The following is a 16197-nucleotide window of genomic DNA, read 5'->3' as shown; positions in this document are numbered from 1 at the left end:
TATATATGCATTAATAAATAGTATTTGTGTTTCTCTTTCTGACTTACTTCACTCTGTATAATAGGCTCCAGTTTCATCCACCTCATTAGAACTGACTCAAATGCATTCCATTTTTTTAAGTTGAGTCATATTCCATTGTGTATATATACTACAACTTCCTTATCCATTCATCTGCTAATGGAAGTCTAGGTAGCTTCTGTATCCTAGCTATTGTAAATAATGCTGCAGTGAACACTGAGGTTCATGTGTCTCTTTCAATTCTGGTTTCCTTGGGGTTTCTGCCCAGCAATGGGATTGCTGGGTTGTATGGCAGTTCTATTTCCACTTTTAAAAGGAATCTCCACCCTGTTCTCCATAGTGGCAGTACCAGCTTGCATTCCCACCAACAGCATACAAGGGTTCCCTTTTCTCCACACCCTCTCCAGCATTTATTGCTTGTAGACTTTTTGATGACAGCCATTCTGAATGGAGTGAGATGATACCTCATTATGGTTTTGATTTGCATTTCTCTAATAATGAGTTATGTTGAGTATCTTTTCATGTGTCTATTAGCCATCTGTATGAGTCCTTTGAAGAAGTGTCTGTTTAGTTCTTTTGCCCACTTTTTGATTAGGTTGTTCATTTTTCTGATATTGAGCTGCATGAGCTGCTTGTATATTTTGGAGATTAATTCTTTGTTAGTTGTTTAAGTTGCTATTATTTTCTCCCATTCTGAAGGCTGTTTTTCATCTTGCTTATAGTTTCCTTCATTGTGCAAAAGCTTTTAAGTTTCATTAGGTTCCATTTGTTTATCTTTGTTTTTATTTCCATTACTCTGGGAGATGGATTATAGAGGATCTTGCTATGACTTATGTCAGAGAGTGTTCTGACTATATTTTCCTCTAAGAGTTTTATTGTTCTGGTCTTACATTTAGATCTTTAATCCATTTTGAGTTTATTTTTGTGTATGGTGTTAGATAATGTTCTAGTTTCATTCTTTTACTCGTGGTTGACCAGTTTTCCCAGCACCACTTGTTAAAGAGATTGTCTTTTCTCCATTGTATATTCTTGCCTCCTTTGTCAAAGATAAGGTGTCCATGGGTGCATAGATTTATCTCTGGGCTTTCTATTTTGTTCCATTGATCTATATCTCTGTCTTTGTGCCAGTACGATACTGTCTTGATGACTGTAGCTTTGTAGTAGAGCCTGAAGTCAGGCAGGTTGATTCCTCTAGTTCCATTCTTCTTTCTCAAGATTGCTTTGGCTACTTGTTTTTTTTTTTTTTTTTTTTTGCATTTCCATACAAATTGTGAAATTATTTTTTCTAGTTCTGTGGGAAATACCACTGGTAGTTTGATAGGGATTGTGTTGAACCTATAGATTGCTTTGGGTAGTATACTCATTTCCACTATACTGATTCTTCCAGTCCATGAACATGGTGTCTTTCTCCATTTATTTGTGTCATCTTTGATTTCTTTCATCAGTGTTTCATGGTTTTCTTTAGGTAAATTTATTGTTATGTTATTTATTAAATTTATTGTTATTTCTTGTTTCTTTAGGTAAATTTATTGCTAAATATTTGGGTGCCCACATCACCACTACTATTCAGCATAGTTTTGGAAGTCCTAGCCACAGCAATCAGAGAATAAAAAGAAAGAAAAGGAATCCATATTGGAAAAGAAGTAAAACTCTGACTGTTTGTAGATGACATGATCCTCTCCATAGAAAACCTTAAAGACACCACCAGAAAATTACTAGAGCTAATCAATGAATATGGTAAAGGGAGAAGGAAATGGCAACCCACTCCAGTACTCTTGCCTGGAAAATCCCATGAATGGAGGAGCCTGCTAGGCTGCAGTCCACGGGGTCGCTAAGAGTCGCACACGACTGAGCGACTTCACTTTCCCTTTTCACTTTCATGCATTGGAGAAGGAAATGGCAGCCCACTCCAGTGTTCTTGCCTGGAGAATCCCAGTGATGAGGGAGCCTGGTGGGCTACCGTCCCTGGGATTGTGCAGAGTCGGACACAACTGAAGCGACTTAGCAGCAGCAGTAGGATGTAAAATGAATAAACAGAAATCCCTTGCATTCCTATACACCAACAATGAAAACTCAGAAACAGAAATTAAAGAAACAAACCCATTCACCATTGCAATGAAGAGTGAAATAGTTAGGAATAAATTGGCCTAAAAATATTCTACTTTAAGAAACAATGTGCAGTAGATAGCTTGTGCAGTTGGCTTTTTATATTTTCATCAGTGTATTGTTTTATAGATCCATAGAAGTAAAACTGCTGAGTTAAAGGGTATAAATGTGTGTCATTTATTAGATGCTGTTATAGTCCCCCTGTTGTAATTTAACACCAAAACTTAAACAATATGCAAAAATGAAGATTAAGACACAGTGCCTCATCTATACACACCTGGCAATCAGGCCAGGCTCCTTTTGTTGGACCCAAGGGACAGGGCTGGATAGATCTCATGCAGGAATGGACCCTGGGAGTCTTGGAAGGAGTCATAAAACACTGTCATCTTTACTTTGGCTGCAGTAGCAGTTTGCAGGTAGCCCTATTCATCTCAGGCTGAGCAGGAGATTTGAGTAGTTTTGTCTTATTTGATTGAAAAGATACTTCAAAATTATTTTTTTGTATGTTTGGTTTGGCGGACAAAAATTTTAAGGCATGGACCCTACTGGGGAATTACATAAGAAATATATCCATTTATCTTCAGCAAATAGACATTATTAAACTAGTTGGTTTATATGTCCCTGGTGATCTTCCTTTATAAACAGAAAGAAAAATAACATGTTTAGTATGCATTCAGTCACTTTACATCAATCAACTTGAATTAAATCCGTCTCCGTCCCCACTGCACTCCCAACTCTAGGCCAGAAATAAAAACAGGCATAGACTGAAGGCTATGGTGGAGATAGCCACAGCCATATACACTGTGGTGGAGATTTGGCTCCCATTATATTTTTTCTGGAAGAAAACAATAGTGACTAACATTAAAATCAGTAGATTGTATATAAATATCAAAACTTCTGATTCTCTTGAAAACATGGCCAACTGGCCTGCTTTCCAGCATGGGTGAAGTGGAGGAAAGGCTGCTCCCAGTGGTAAGGCCAGTACTGCCCATGGTCCAGCATGGCTGCCTAATTCTTGAATCACTTCTCTCACCTCCGTGGCCATGAGTTTGTGAGAACTAGACTGTTAGCTTGCCTAAGATAAAGACCACTTGTATCTTGATCAACTTTGACTTTGAAGCATCTAATCCAGATCCCAGCACACAGATCTTCCTTGTAGGTTTGTTGAATGGTATGAAATATCTTGTGGATACATTTGATATTTCTTCCAATTCTGAAACCATGCAATTGAAATACCGCTCTGCTCTAAACTTTTGATGCAGGCTGGCATCATAGGTGCACCTAATATCTGCCATCTGACCCACCACCTAAAGCCAGTTGTATGTCTCTGGGCTGCCCCTGAAGCCTTTACTTTGCCATTTGACTGCTTTTCCTCCTAGCAATCAACTCTCCAATGAGGACAGCAATGTGCATCTCATGAAGTGACTGGAAGATCACATTATATCACGAAAGTCTAGCATGGTCCCTAATATTCATTTTTATGATGTTCTTAGCAGTTTTTTCTCCAATTTGGCAAGTTTCCCATGCTCTTAGATGTCCATGCCCTTAGATGTCCATGCCATTCACTTTGGTTTTCCAGCCAAGCCTCAAGGAAGAGATTACAGTAGAATTCTCTGTATTCTGAGAAGTTTCAACATTTACTCCCCAAGGACACTGATGGAGGTAAACATTTTCGAGAGGTTTGCATTTTTATTAGATCAATTAATGGCCTAGGGAATGATTAGGTCATTCAGAGCATATATAAGTAGACATTTTTGGTCTTCACTACATACTAAGAACCGAATTTTCCCTGAGTACATGGAGCCAGGAAAGAAGCATGAAGTGGCTTGGGCTCCTCGTATTGGTGTCCCTCTCAGAGTGCACAGTTGTGTAAGTATAGGGGCTCTAAGTGGCATCATCTTCCTTTCTGGGATGTTTCTTTTCATCTGATTATTCTTCCACCCATCAGGGTTAGATGGGAAAGGAATATTTCCCTGACAGTTTTAAAGTTTAACTCTTACTTATTGATAAGTACCTTGCTATAGGGACTGTGGGTCCCAAGGGTCATGGTGTAGAGTTGCATGGTTGCACAACTCTTGGGGCCCAGATGTGTAACCTATTGAAAATGGAACTCCTTGCAATTGTTCAGTGCACAGCCTATGCAGATGTAGGTGTGGTCCTGTGGAATAACACTTCTCTGCAGTTTTTTTTAGATCTCTTCTCTGTTCTCTCTCTATTTCAGTGTGTATTTGTGTGTCTGCATCTCTGTATCTCTCTCGCTTATCTCCCCATCTCTTTGGAAGTCTCTGTGCCTGCAGATAACTCTGTTGTTTTTCCTTACTTTTAATTTTTCAATTTTAACTCTTCCTTGCTCTTGAACCTCTTAATGTCCCTAACATTTTCCCTATCTCCTGGATTCTTCTTTCAACCCTCTCTTCTCTTTCAACTTGGAGAAAGATTGGGAGAACTACTTATACATGGTTTTACATCTGACAAGAGGTGTGACTACAGCCAACTCACAAACTTCCTGTATTTCAAATTCCTCCCCTGGAAAAAAGAGTATAATAATCCCCCTTCTACCTCCTTCCCTGAGCTTCTATGAGAAGGATACAGTGGGGTGGCAACAGCAGTGCTAGTGGCTGTCATTGTTGAGACTTCCTATTTATCAGGCGCCTTATATCCATCACTGCACTATCCCCAAGATATTCTATTTGGAGTGTTTGAATCACTACATTCCACCATTTTACCGAGGTGGAGACAGACCCCACATGGGCACATGGCTTACCCAACACTACAGAACAGAACCTGTATTCAAACCTATGTCTTTGCCATGGGATATGCATAAAATTCTGATAACAAGGTGACTCATAAAAGTGATTGGAAAATACACTGTGCCATTACAATGACAGTTATAAGTAATGACAGTTATACCTTAACACTGACAGATAATTGTAGCGTCTTCTTTATTTTCTTTGTCAAACACTCGGTGAAAGAATACCTCTAACAAAAGTGAAGATCATGAGAAAAACCCCCAGTTAAAAAAAAAAAAACTTGCTGAACAATTTTCTGAAGGAACGTACTTATCAACTGTTCCAGATTTCTTCTCATGGCTCAAATATAACTACTCACCCCCTGAGGAACACCATGGATGTGAGTATTTTGGGAGGATGGTGCTTCACAGCGCCCCCTGGTGCTTTAGCCTAGCACCAGGGCTCATCTGGAGGTGCCTGGTGGGATGCTGGTGGTGGGGTTCCTACAGGAGGCAGACACATTGGAAAACAGGGACCCCAACCAGAGGAGAAGACACTCTCATCTTCAACTCTTGGTCTGTGGTGACTGGGCCCAGCAATTACCAGGTGGCAGGTAAACATCCATTTCTGTGTCGAAGATGTGTCGTTAGTTTGAGGGCGATTGTTCCTTCTGAACTAAGTGAGCCACTCAGTTACAGATAAGGAGTGAACCATCACTGATCAAAAGGTAGAACCAACTGCAAAGCAATTGTGAATCCCCAGGCAGAGGAATTCTGTTTCCATAGATGCAAGAACCATAGCAGTAAAAAGTTACAGAACCTCTATTCTGTGTAAGGCCATCAGAATCTAACACAGTGGTTACTGTTTTTAGATTAGAAAAAGGGCTTATTTTGTCTTTAAGAATGCCCATGCCAGCCTGAGAGATAAGCAAAGAGTAAATACATGTCATGAAAGGGTCACGTGTGGTGTTGATTGGATGTGGTCTGAGTTTAGAGGGAGTAGCTGAGGTTGATCAAGAAGGACTCTTGGAGAAGGGGGTGCTAAGGCTGGGTTTGAAGAGACTACAGAGCTTCTCAAATGAAGGCCCCAGGACTTCCCTGGGTGTCCAGCGGTCCTGGAATTCCAGGGGTTGTGACTCTGGGCTTCCAGTGCAAGAGGTACCACTTCAATGCTTGGTAAGACTAAATATCCTGCATACTATGTAGCACAGAAAAAAAAAATCAAATGCAGGCACCTCTGTGACAAAAGGCTGTGAGGTGCACGGTGGTTAGAAAGTGATCTCAAGAGATATGTGACACCCAGAGGGAGGCCTCAGTGTGGGAATAGAGGGTAGCCAGTTCTGCACTAACTCATTCCTTCCTTCTCCCTGTAGCTGCTCTATGTGGGTAACATCACCATTGGAACACCCCCTCAGGAATTCCAGGTTGTCTTTGACACAGGCTCATCTGACTTGCGGGTGGCGTCCGACTTTTGCCCCAGTCCAGCCTGTTGTGAGTACAGACACCTCATACCCGGACCATCCTTCACTTTCCCTGCTGCCTTGGTTTCTACCCTTGAGACTTGATGACACTTGTCTCTTGTGTCCACAGCTACACACATTATGTTCAGACATCTTGAGTCTTCCACCTTCTGGACTACCCAAAAGACCTTCGGCATTGCCTATGGTTCTGGAAGGATGAAGGGATTTCTTGCTTATGACACCATTCAGGTAACGTGTAAACAGAAGCTGAGTCAGGACTCTCTAAGGAGTGACCACGGCTTGCAAAACAGATGCAGGACCATCTGGCAGGACCCTTCCTAGTCTAACTTCTATAGATATTGACCATCTTACACACAGAATCTTGTCCCTGGGGAGGCAGTGCCCATGGTGACACATGAGCAAACAAATTAGCTAACCCAGAGAGTAGCTTGAGGTGTGGACTTGCAGCTCCTCTGCCCATCAGCAGTTCAAGGTTCATTTTGCTGGGAGCAAGAAGAGGGGAAAAAACACCCACTTTTATATTTACAGACTGTTCCAGGCACTTTCAGGTAATAATTGGTTTAATCCTGCAACAACCTCACACAGCAGGTGGTCTGATTAGCTCATGAGATGTATGAGGAAACTGAGGTGCAGACAGCAAGGGCCTTGCTGAGGTCACACACGTGGTAAACGGTAGAACTAAGCTGACTTTTCAGGACTGAAGTTGCTGTGGGATGTTTGGGGACTGGATAAAACTTATCTGGGGACCCTGGGGGGCAGTCAAAGGCTTCGGGTATCCAGAGTGGGAAACTGGAAGTCAGAATTGTCAGGGGGCCTGATAAATGAGTTCTCACTCTAGAGGACCCTTGAGAATCTAATAAACCTATGGCCTGCCACCCCAAAGTACTTGAGTAGTTACCCTCTCTCTTTCTCTCTCATACACACTCACAGAAACACACATATCCCCAAAAGTAAATTCCCCAGGCAGTAATTTCATAGATCCCAGCAAGCATGATTGTGTTTTTGGCTTCTGTCTTCCCGGACAGATGCAGAATCCACAGTACCTTACAGAGAATGCGGTCCATTCCTGTCATTAGGTGATAGGGATGCCAAAGAGAAGGCTATCTTGCTCTTGATCATTTCGTCCACAAGGTGGCACCAATGGGTCTTGGCCTGACTCTTGGTTGCTCCACCTGGACAGAAGCCACAAGGCCAATTTGACTCACTCAGGTGGTGTTTTTCAGAGGGGCAGATGTCTTAAAATTCACAGCCTCTCACAAATGGAACCCAAATTCCCCTCCCAGCTTGGTCTAACCGTCTGAGATCCACCAAAGACACAGCCCAGCCTCAATTCTTCTCTGAGGATCTAATGGCAATGGACCCCAGTCCAGTCCTAGCCCCACTTCACATATCTGTAAATGGAAACACTCTTCTCTCCCACAGATTGGGGACCTTGTAAGCACTGACCAGCCATTCAGTCTAAGCATGGCAGAATCTGGGTTTGAGGGTATACCTTTTGATGGTGTCTTGGGCTTGAACTACCCCAACATATCCTTCACTGGAGTAATTCCCATCTTTGAGAAACTGAAGAATCAAGGTGCCATTTCTGAGCCTGTTTTTGCCTTCTACTTGAGCAAGTAAGTCTGAGATGGACAATCCCTTTCTCCAAATTAGCTGTAAGATGCTTTCAGTTGCACGAAAATTATAGAACACTTGATAAAGAAGTATCCTGAGAGATAATCTAACCCAGGATAACTATGGCCCCAGGGCCCTACCTGGCATCACCGCTGGTTTTTATAAATAATGTTTTACTGGAACACATTCCTGCTCCTGGGCTCAAGAGCAATAACTTGGTCTAGGGGGGTGAGTGAGGAGGAATGTTAATGGAAGGCAACAGGAAACAAGTTGAAGGAAAGGCATTAGGATTTGCTTATGAATTTGATAAGGAAGGAAGGAGAACGATGGTGGATATCTTTCGTTCCTCATAAGCATTTCACTGGGAGCCCAGGACCAGCTACCCAATTTGTGGAGCCAGTGAGAAATGAAAGTGTGGGACACAAACGTGTGGGACCCACTGTTCAAGAAATATTAGGCATTTCAAGACAGGGAGAGCAGAGGTGGGGTTCCTTCTGAGTGTGGGGCCCTTTGGACAGTAGAGGTCACAGGCCAGTGGAGCCAACTTTGTGTGACCTGAACCCACATCCTTACCACTCCCAGGCTTTGACTTTCCTGAAAAATGACAAGCTGGACAAAGGGAAAGCAAAAACTCTTCAGCACCCTGTCATCTGAGGGTTTCTGAGCACACAGGTAGCAGGAGGTCCTGGGCCTCTTCAGAAGACATAGTGGGTGGAGCCCAGCCATGTGACTCAGCTTCTAACCTCCTCTGTGCCACTCATTAGCCTGTTACTGACCTCAGTCTGGTTCTCAATTGCTCCTAGCCTTGATTTCTGCATCTGTACATGGGGACCTTATTAGGGCCTTGATGGGTAGACAAGCACAAACACAAGCTCTCCAACTGTGCTGTTGTTACTGTCCTCCAAAGATCTCCTTCTTTTCTCTCTACAGATGCAGGGGAAGGGCAGTGTGGTGATGTTTGGTGTGGTGGACAAAGCTTACTACCAGGGAGCACTTAACTGGGTACCATTGATCCAAGCGGGAAAGTGACCTGTACACATGGACGGGTAAGCCTCTCCCTCTGAGGGTCAGCCCAAGTGATGCGCCACATCTGTACACGGACACAGGCAGACACACACGAATGGATTCTCAGACACATAGTGACACAGGCATATACACCACCCACAACAACACAGACAGACACACAGACACATGGAAACACACAAGCAGACATATAAACAGAGACACATAACCATGCATAGCTAGTCAGAGACACAAAAGCACAATTAGAGTCACATACAAACACATATATAAACAAACACATAAACGCATAGATATGCAAACAACCCATGGGTTCATAATCCCCAGGCCTTCTGACCAGGGCTCTGACCAGGGTCCTGAAAGGGTTCAGAGAGCTCTGTGCACCTGGGAGAGGGCTGCACCCACTGCCCTGTGAGGCATGGAGCGTGGTTAGAGGACTCTATAGTGTGCTGAACAGAGGATCAGGGGAGATTACACCAGCCTGGACAGAGGTATAAGATGACCAACTGTCCAAGGCTACCTGGGACCAAGGAAGTTCTCAGTACAGATAAATGTCAGTTTAAAAACAGGGAAAGTCCTCAGCAAATGGGGAAAACTGGTCTTCTTAGGGAGAAGCTACTCAGCAGTGGAGAGAGGTTGGCTGCAGTCTTAAGACTTGAAAGCAACTAATGACACCTCACATACCTGGACACACAGTGGGGCAGGGGCTAGAACAGAGAATCTGGAAGGTGGGATCCAGGAGTGACCTGAGGACAAGAGGCATAATTGATAGGATTCTGTGTAATACCCTCAGACAAAAGCTGACCTGTCCTTTGGAGTTTCTGTGGGCTAGTCGTGTGTTTCCTGGCCAGGGTCTCAGGGTCTGAGCTGGTTGTAGGAGCAGTGCTGGCAGACACCCTCTCCCAGAGGAGCCCCTCTCTCCCACCACTAATGAAAGGTTGTTGTGGAATCACGACGCTGAGATTCTTGGCCCCGAAGGAGAAGAATTCAATCCGGGGCCAGAGACGAGGCTTCATCACTCAGAGCTCTTGTGTAATAAAGTTTTATTAAAGTATAAAGAAGATAGAGAAATCTTCTGACATAGGCATCAAAAGGGGGCAGAAAGAGTACCCCCATGATAGTCTTTAGCTGGATGTTATATAATCACTTCAGTTCAGTTCAGTCGCTCAATCGTGTCCGACTCTTTGTGACCCCATGAATCGCAGCACGCCAGGTCTCCCTGTTCATCACCATCTCCCCGAGTTCACTCAGACTCATGTCTATTGAATCGGTGATGCCATCCAGCCATCTCATCCTCGGTGGTCCCCTTCTCCTCCTGCCCCCAACCCCTCCCAGCATCAGAGTCTTTTCCAATGAGTCAACTCTTCTCATGAGTTGGCCAAAGTACTGGAGTTTCAGCTTTAGCATTATTCCTTCCAAAGAAACCCCAGGGTTGATCTCCTTCAGAATGGACTGGTTGGATCTCCTTGCAGTCCAAAGGACTCTCAAGAGTCTTCTCCAACACCACAGTTCAAAAGCATCAATTCTTCGGCGCTCAGCCTTCTTCACAGTCCAACTCTCACATTCATACATGACCACAGGAAAAACCATAGCCTTGACTAGATGGACCTTAGTCGGCAAAGTAATGTCTCTGCTTTTGAATATATTATCTAGGTTGGTCATAACTTTCCTTCCAAGGAGTAAGCGTCTTTTAATTTCATGGCTGCAGTCACCATCTGCAGTGATTTTGGAGACCCCCAAAATAAAGTCTGACACTTTCCACTGTTTCCCCATCTATTTGCCATGAAGTGATGGGACCGGATGCCATGATCTTCGTTTTCTGAATGTTGAGCTTTAAGCCAACTTTTTCGCTCTCCTCTTTCACTTTCATCAAGAGGCTTTTTAGTTCCTCTTCACTTTCTGCCATAAGGGTGGTGTCATCTGCATATCTGAGGTTATTGATATTTCTCCCAGCAATCTTGATTCCAGCTTGTGTTTCTTCCAGCCCAGCGTTTCTCATGATGTACTCTGCATATAAGTTAAATAAGCAGGGTGACAATATACAGCCTTGATGTACTTTTCCTATTTGGCGGCAGTCTGTTGTTCCATGTCCAGTTCTAACTGTTGCTTCCTGACTTGCATACAGATTTCTCAAGAGGCAGGTCATGTGGTCTGGTATTCCCATCTCTTTCAGAATTGTCCACAGTTGATTGTGATCCACACAGTCAAAGTCTTTGGCATAGTCAATAAAGCAGAAATAGATGTTTTTCTGGAACCCTCTTGCTTTTTCGATGATCCAGCGGATGTTGGCAATTTGATCTCTGGTTCCTCTGCCTTTTCTAAAACCAGCTTGAACATCAGGGAGTTCATGGTTCATATTGCTGAAGCCTGATTTGGAGAATTTTGAGCATTACTTTACTAGCATGTGAGATGAGTGCAATTGTGTGGTAGTTTGAGCATTCTTTGACATTGCCTTTCTTTGGAATTGGAATGAAAACTGACTGTTTCCAGTCCTGTGGCCACTGCTGAGTTTTCCAAACTTGCTGGCATATTGAGTGCAGCACTTTCACAGCATCATCTTTCAGGATTTGAAACAGCTCAATTGGAATTCCATCACCTCCACTAGCTTTGTTCGTAGTGATGCTTTCGAAGCCCCACCTGACTTTACTTTCCAAAATGTCTGGCTCTAGATTAGTGATCACATCATCATGATTATCTGGGTTGTGAAGATCTTTTTTGTACAGTTTTTCCATGTATTCTTGCCACCTCTTCTTAATATCTTCTGCTTCTGTTAGGTCCGTACCATTTCTGTCCTTTATTGAGCACATCTTTGCATGAGATGTTCCCTTGGTATCTCTCATTTTCTTGAAGAGATCTCTAGTCTTTCCCAATCTGTTGTTTTCCTCTATTTCTTTGCATTGATTGCTGAAGAAGGCTTTCTTATCTCTTCTTGCTATTCTTGGAAACTAGCAGTCTGTTAATGAAAGAAAGTAATGTCTTAAAACTCAGAATGGCACCAGGCCCCTCACCCATAAGATGCATTTTGTGATAATCTTGGCACCAAATGGTTCATCTTGTGCCATAAAATGATTAACTTGAATCTTGAAGAAGGGCAGATCACCATACAAATAGTTTCATTTACATAGATTAGGGGAGCAATATCTGAGTACAACATACTGGTTTGTCAAGTAGGTTCTGAGCCAAAAGGTGGAACCAACTTGAAGACAGAGTTTGGGATAAATGTATAGTACATTAGTATAGCTTAAGATAAACATTTCCATAAGAAAAAGGCATTGGTTATCTCTAGGTTTGAGAATAGTTAACTTCAGGTGAAAAGAGGTGTTATGGCAACACAGAATTTTAAGAGAAACCTCCTTTTAAATTTGTATAGAGAAGGAAAAAGTATTGCTAGTTTCTTTCCTCCTGCCACTTAAGAGAGATAAAAATGTCTGACACTTGCAGGCTATTTCCTCTGTTTGGAGACCCCTGGCCTTCCTGCCTGTTACCCTCTCACTATGAGAATCTGCTGCCCCTGCGAATCTTCATCTTCACTCTGCGATTTGACCCATTATTAGTTCCCCACCAGATACAACTCCCTGGGTGTTTCTCATTCATTATTCTCACAGTCTTCATTCACTCACTGAACAGACAAACATTTGGCATCCACAGTGTGCCAGACACTTTAGGGAGGCAATGAGAATAAAACTCGCCCTCATATCTAAGAAGGCAGATGCACAAGAAATGACATACACACATAGTGAATTGTGACTTTGGTACATACTAGACATGAGAGGCACCCTACTCCAGTACTCTTGCCTGGAAAATCCCATGGATGGAGGAGCAGTCCATGGGGTTGTGAAGAGTCGGACATGACTGAGTGACTTCACTTTCATGCATTGGAGAAAGAAATGGCAACCCACTCCAGTGTTCTTGCCTGGAGAATCCCAGGGATGGGGAAGCCTGGTGGGCTGCCATCTATGGGGTCGCACAGAGTCAGACATGACTGAAGTGACTTAGCAGCAGCAGCAGCAGCAGCAGATATGAGATAAGGTCTACAGAAAGTAACCAAGACAGGAGACTGATAAACACCGAGGGAAAGACTTCCCTGAATCAATGACAATTAAGCTGGAATCTGGAAGATGAGAAGACATTTGCTAATCAAAGGGGAGGGGACTCTTCTAGGAAGGAAGACCAGCTTGTGTCAAGATACGAAAGATCCTCGTGTATTCAAGTACTGCATTCAAAGATGTCAAGGAAGGTGCTGTGTCAAGAGCAAAGTAAAAGAGTCAGTGCAAAAGATGGAGGGCTGTTTAGAAGACAGTCGGGAAGGGGGCAGCTCTGAGGAGACTCAGAGTGACCTTGATGCCCGCTTTGTCACACTATCTCTCAGCATCTCCATGAAAAGAAAGATTATTGCTTGTTCTGGTGGCTGCGAGGCCCTTGTGGATACTGGGTCATCACTGATCCTTGGCCCAAGAAGACTGGTCAATAACATCCAGAGGTGCATCGGCACCATGCCACGGGATTCTGAGGTGAAGGGTCATGCCCCAGGGTCACTCCCAGTCTCCACACACAACAAGGATCTCCAGGGCCAACCTCTCTCTCTAACAGCACTACGTTTCATGTTTTGCGGTCAGTACCCTGCCCTCTATTATCTTCACTATCAACAGTGCCAGCTCAGGCCTACATCCTCAAGGCGAGGGGAGAACGCTGAGGGGTGGTTCTCAAATAGGAACTTGCAGGAACCCCTGGGCTGCTGCTTGGAGGAAGGCGCCCTCTGCAGGCCATCTCGCACTATTGCAGATGCTGCTGAGCCTTGTTTTGGGGCCAGAGCCTCCCGCAAGATGAACCACTTGGGAGTAAAGGGCCGTCTGGGACACTGATCATCCTGAAATAAATGTGGAGACGCCACACCATGCTGGCATGGTGGGAGTCACAAGGAGAGGGGAACACTATGGTCCTCAGACTTCAAAGAGCTTCAGTTCAATCTGAAACCTCAGATGCATGAACATGAAGTCAGCTCTAGTGGTCATTGAAATAGGCCATGACTGGGGACACTCCCAGTGTGCTCTCCCACCATAGGGATTAACGGTCTCCCTTCCCTTCTCACAGTTTTCCTCGTCTGGATGATAAATTACATGGTCACCCCAGTTCTCAGATGCATCTTCCCCTAGCTCTGGCTGGGTACCCCCTTTGTGAGCCAGGCTACCCGACCTCTCTGTGGGGAGGCTGGATGCTAATGTGAATAAAGGTGCACAGTGACTGCTCAGCCCTGACACAGGGTGGAGGCTTCATGTCAGCTCCCTGTGGGAGTTCAGAGCTGGCTGATGGGCTCAAAGAAGACTTTGAGGAAGAGAGGGAATTTCAGGAATTCAAAAGCTGTAAACTCATGGAGCCATGTGGAGGGTTGCTTGGTTCTAGGCAAAACTTCACTGGATTCCATGCAAATGGCATCCCAAAGTGCTCTGCACTGGGGCACTGGGGACTTACTTGGGGTGATGAGGGCTATGGACTGACCAGTGGGGATGGGGAACCAGAGTACGTTACCCAACCAAGGCTGGAGTGGCCCAAGAGGGTGAAGGAAGATTCCCAGAGTTCCTAAGTTAAGTCTTCAAGTGTTGTGGGCACTGCTCTATGTAGGATGGATAACCAACAACGAGTTACTGTGTATCATGGGGAACTCCACTTAATTATATGACAACCTGGATGGGAGGGGTATTTTGGGGACCAGGATACATGGATACATATGGTTGAGTCCATTTACTATCTACCTGAATCTCAGAATATTGTTAATCAGCTATACTCCAATACAAAATAAAGTTTCTTGATAAAGTATGGATTGTGAGGACGCAGGAGGAGAATCAGCATTCTCTGCAGAGAAAACAAGGAGCAGGAGTCAGAAGGAAATAAACAGGGAGAGAGAACTATGGACCCTCTTTTTCTTTTGTAAAATTTTTGTTGAAGTGCGGCTAATCTTCAGTGTTGTGTTAAGTTCTGCTGCACAGCAATGTGACTCAGCTATACACATACAGAAATATGTATTCTTTTTCTTATTCTTTTTCATGTGGTTTATGACTGGATAGTTAATATATTTCCTTATGCTCTTCAGTAGGACTTTGTTGTTTATCATTCCTCTGTATCCCCAACTCCCAGTCCTCCCCTCCCCTACACCCTTCCTCATGGCAACCTCATATCTTGGCCCTTTTTGGTTGTGGATGAATTCTCATATCCCCTGCTAATGAGAAAATCCCTTGATACTTACCAAAAGAGGGAAATAAAGTCAAGAATTGTGCTGGGTCTGGATGTTTGTGGGAGTCGCATATAAGGGCTCAGGCTGATTGGCGTGTGTCTCTGACTCCCCCAAGATTCTAGAAGCCCCTGCTATACCACCTTCAAAGAGAACACAGTGAGGACATCTAGAGACCTGGATCCTGGGTGATGTCTTCCTGAGGCTGTATTTCTCAGTCTTTGATCGAGGAAATGACAGGATTGGCCTGGCACAGGCAGTATAAATGCTTGGAGTGGTTCAGGAATCAGTAAGGCTGCTCTGAGCAAACACTAAATCACACTAGGGTACTCCTGCCCATGATGCTGGTGAACTGTATTTGGTGGTCTGCACACCCTATTCTCATTAAAGAATAAAGGGTTTCACTCTTAATGGTGCTGAAACAAACAGGTGCCTCTGTTTGTGTCTGGGAGGTGTACAATGACTGGGAAGGATCTAAAACAAAGTCTGAATCACAGTTGAGAGGAGCCAGCCTCCAACTGGCTTCAAGGAAAGGGGAGACTCATTGAAATGATTCTGGGAATCCAGGACACAAGACGCAAAGCAAATACAAAGATCTCAGTGACTGGACCCAAGAAATCAGAAGTCATCAGTTCTCTATTTCACACCCTCACTGTTTCATTTCTTCTTCTTTGATGGTCTTAGACTGACAACTTTCTTCCTTAAGGCTTCTACACCTAGTGAGGGAGTCCAAGTTACCTGCACTAGGGCTTTATATCCTGAAGGCATGTCCAATAAGGAAAGAAAAGATTGAAGACATCAGAGTTCAAGGGTGTTCTCTGAATGACCCAGCTCAGATCACATGTACAGTCCTAGATCAGCCATCCTGGCAGGGCCATGGGGTCCTATGATTGGCTTTACATGGTCTTGTGACCCTGACCCAGCAGCACACATGATTGTCAATTTCCTCCAGAGCTACATGACTGAAGCTCGGGAGAGGCAGCCCCATAGAAAGCGACTGGGAG

At 44.0% G+C, this 16197-nt stretch overlaps 1 pseudogene; it reads left to right on the top strand.

The window, feature by feature from the left end:
* Nucleotides 1-3925: 3925 nt before the first annotated feature.
* On the top strand, nt 3926-15483 carry LOC120874523 (annotated as a pseudogene).
* Nucleotides 15484-16197: the final 714 nt, after the last annotated feature.

The sequence above is a fragment of the Oryx dammah genome, unplaced genomic scaffold, assembly GCF_014754425.2.
Source record: "Oryx dammah isolate SB20612 unplaced genomic scaffold, SCBI_Odam_1.1 HiC_scaffold_15, whole genome shotgun sequence".
NCBI classification, from domain to species: domain Eukaryota; kingdom Metazoa; phylum Chordata; class Mammalia; order Artiodactyla; family Bovidae; genus Oryx; species Oryx dammah.
Note: the sequence above shows the minus strand (reverse complement) of the source record. Positions and strands in the feature narration are given on the sequence as shown.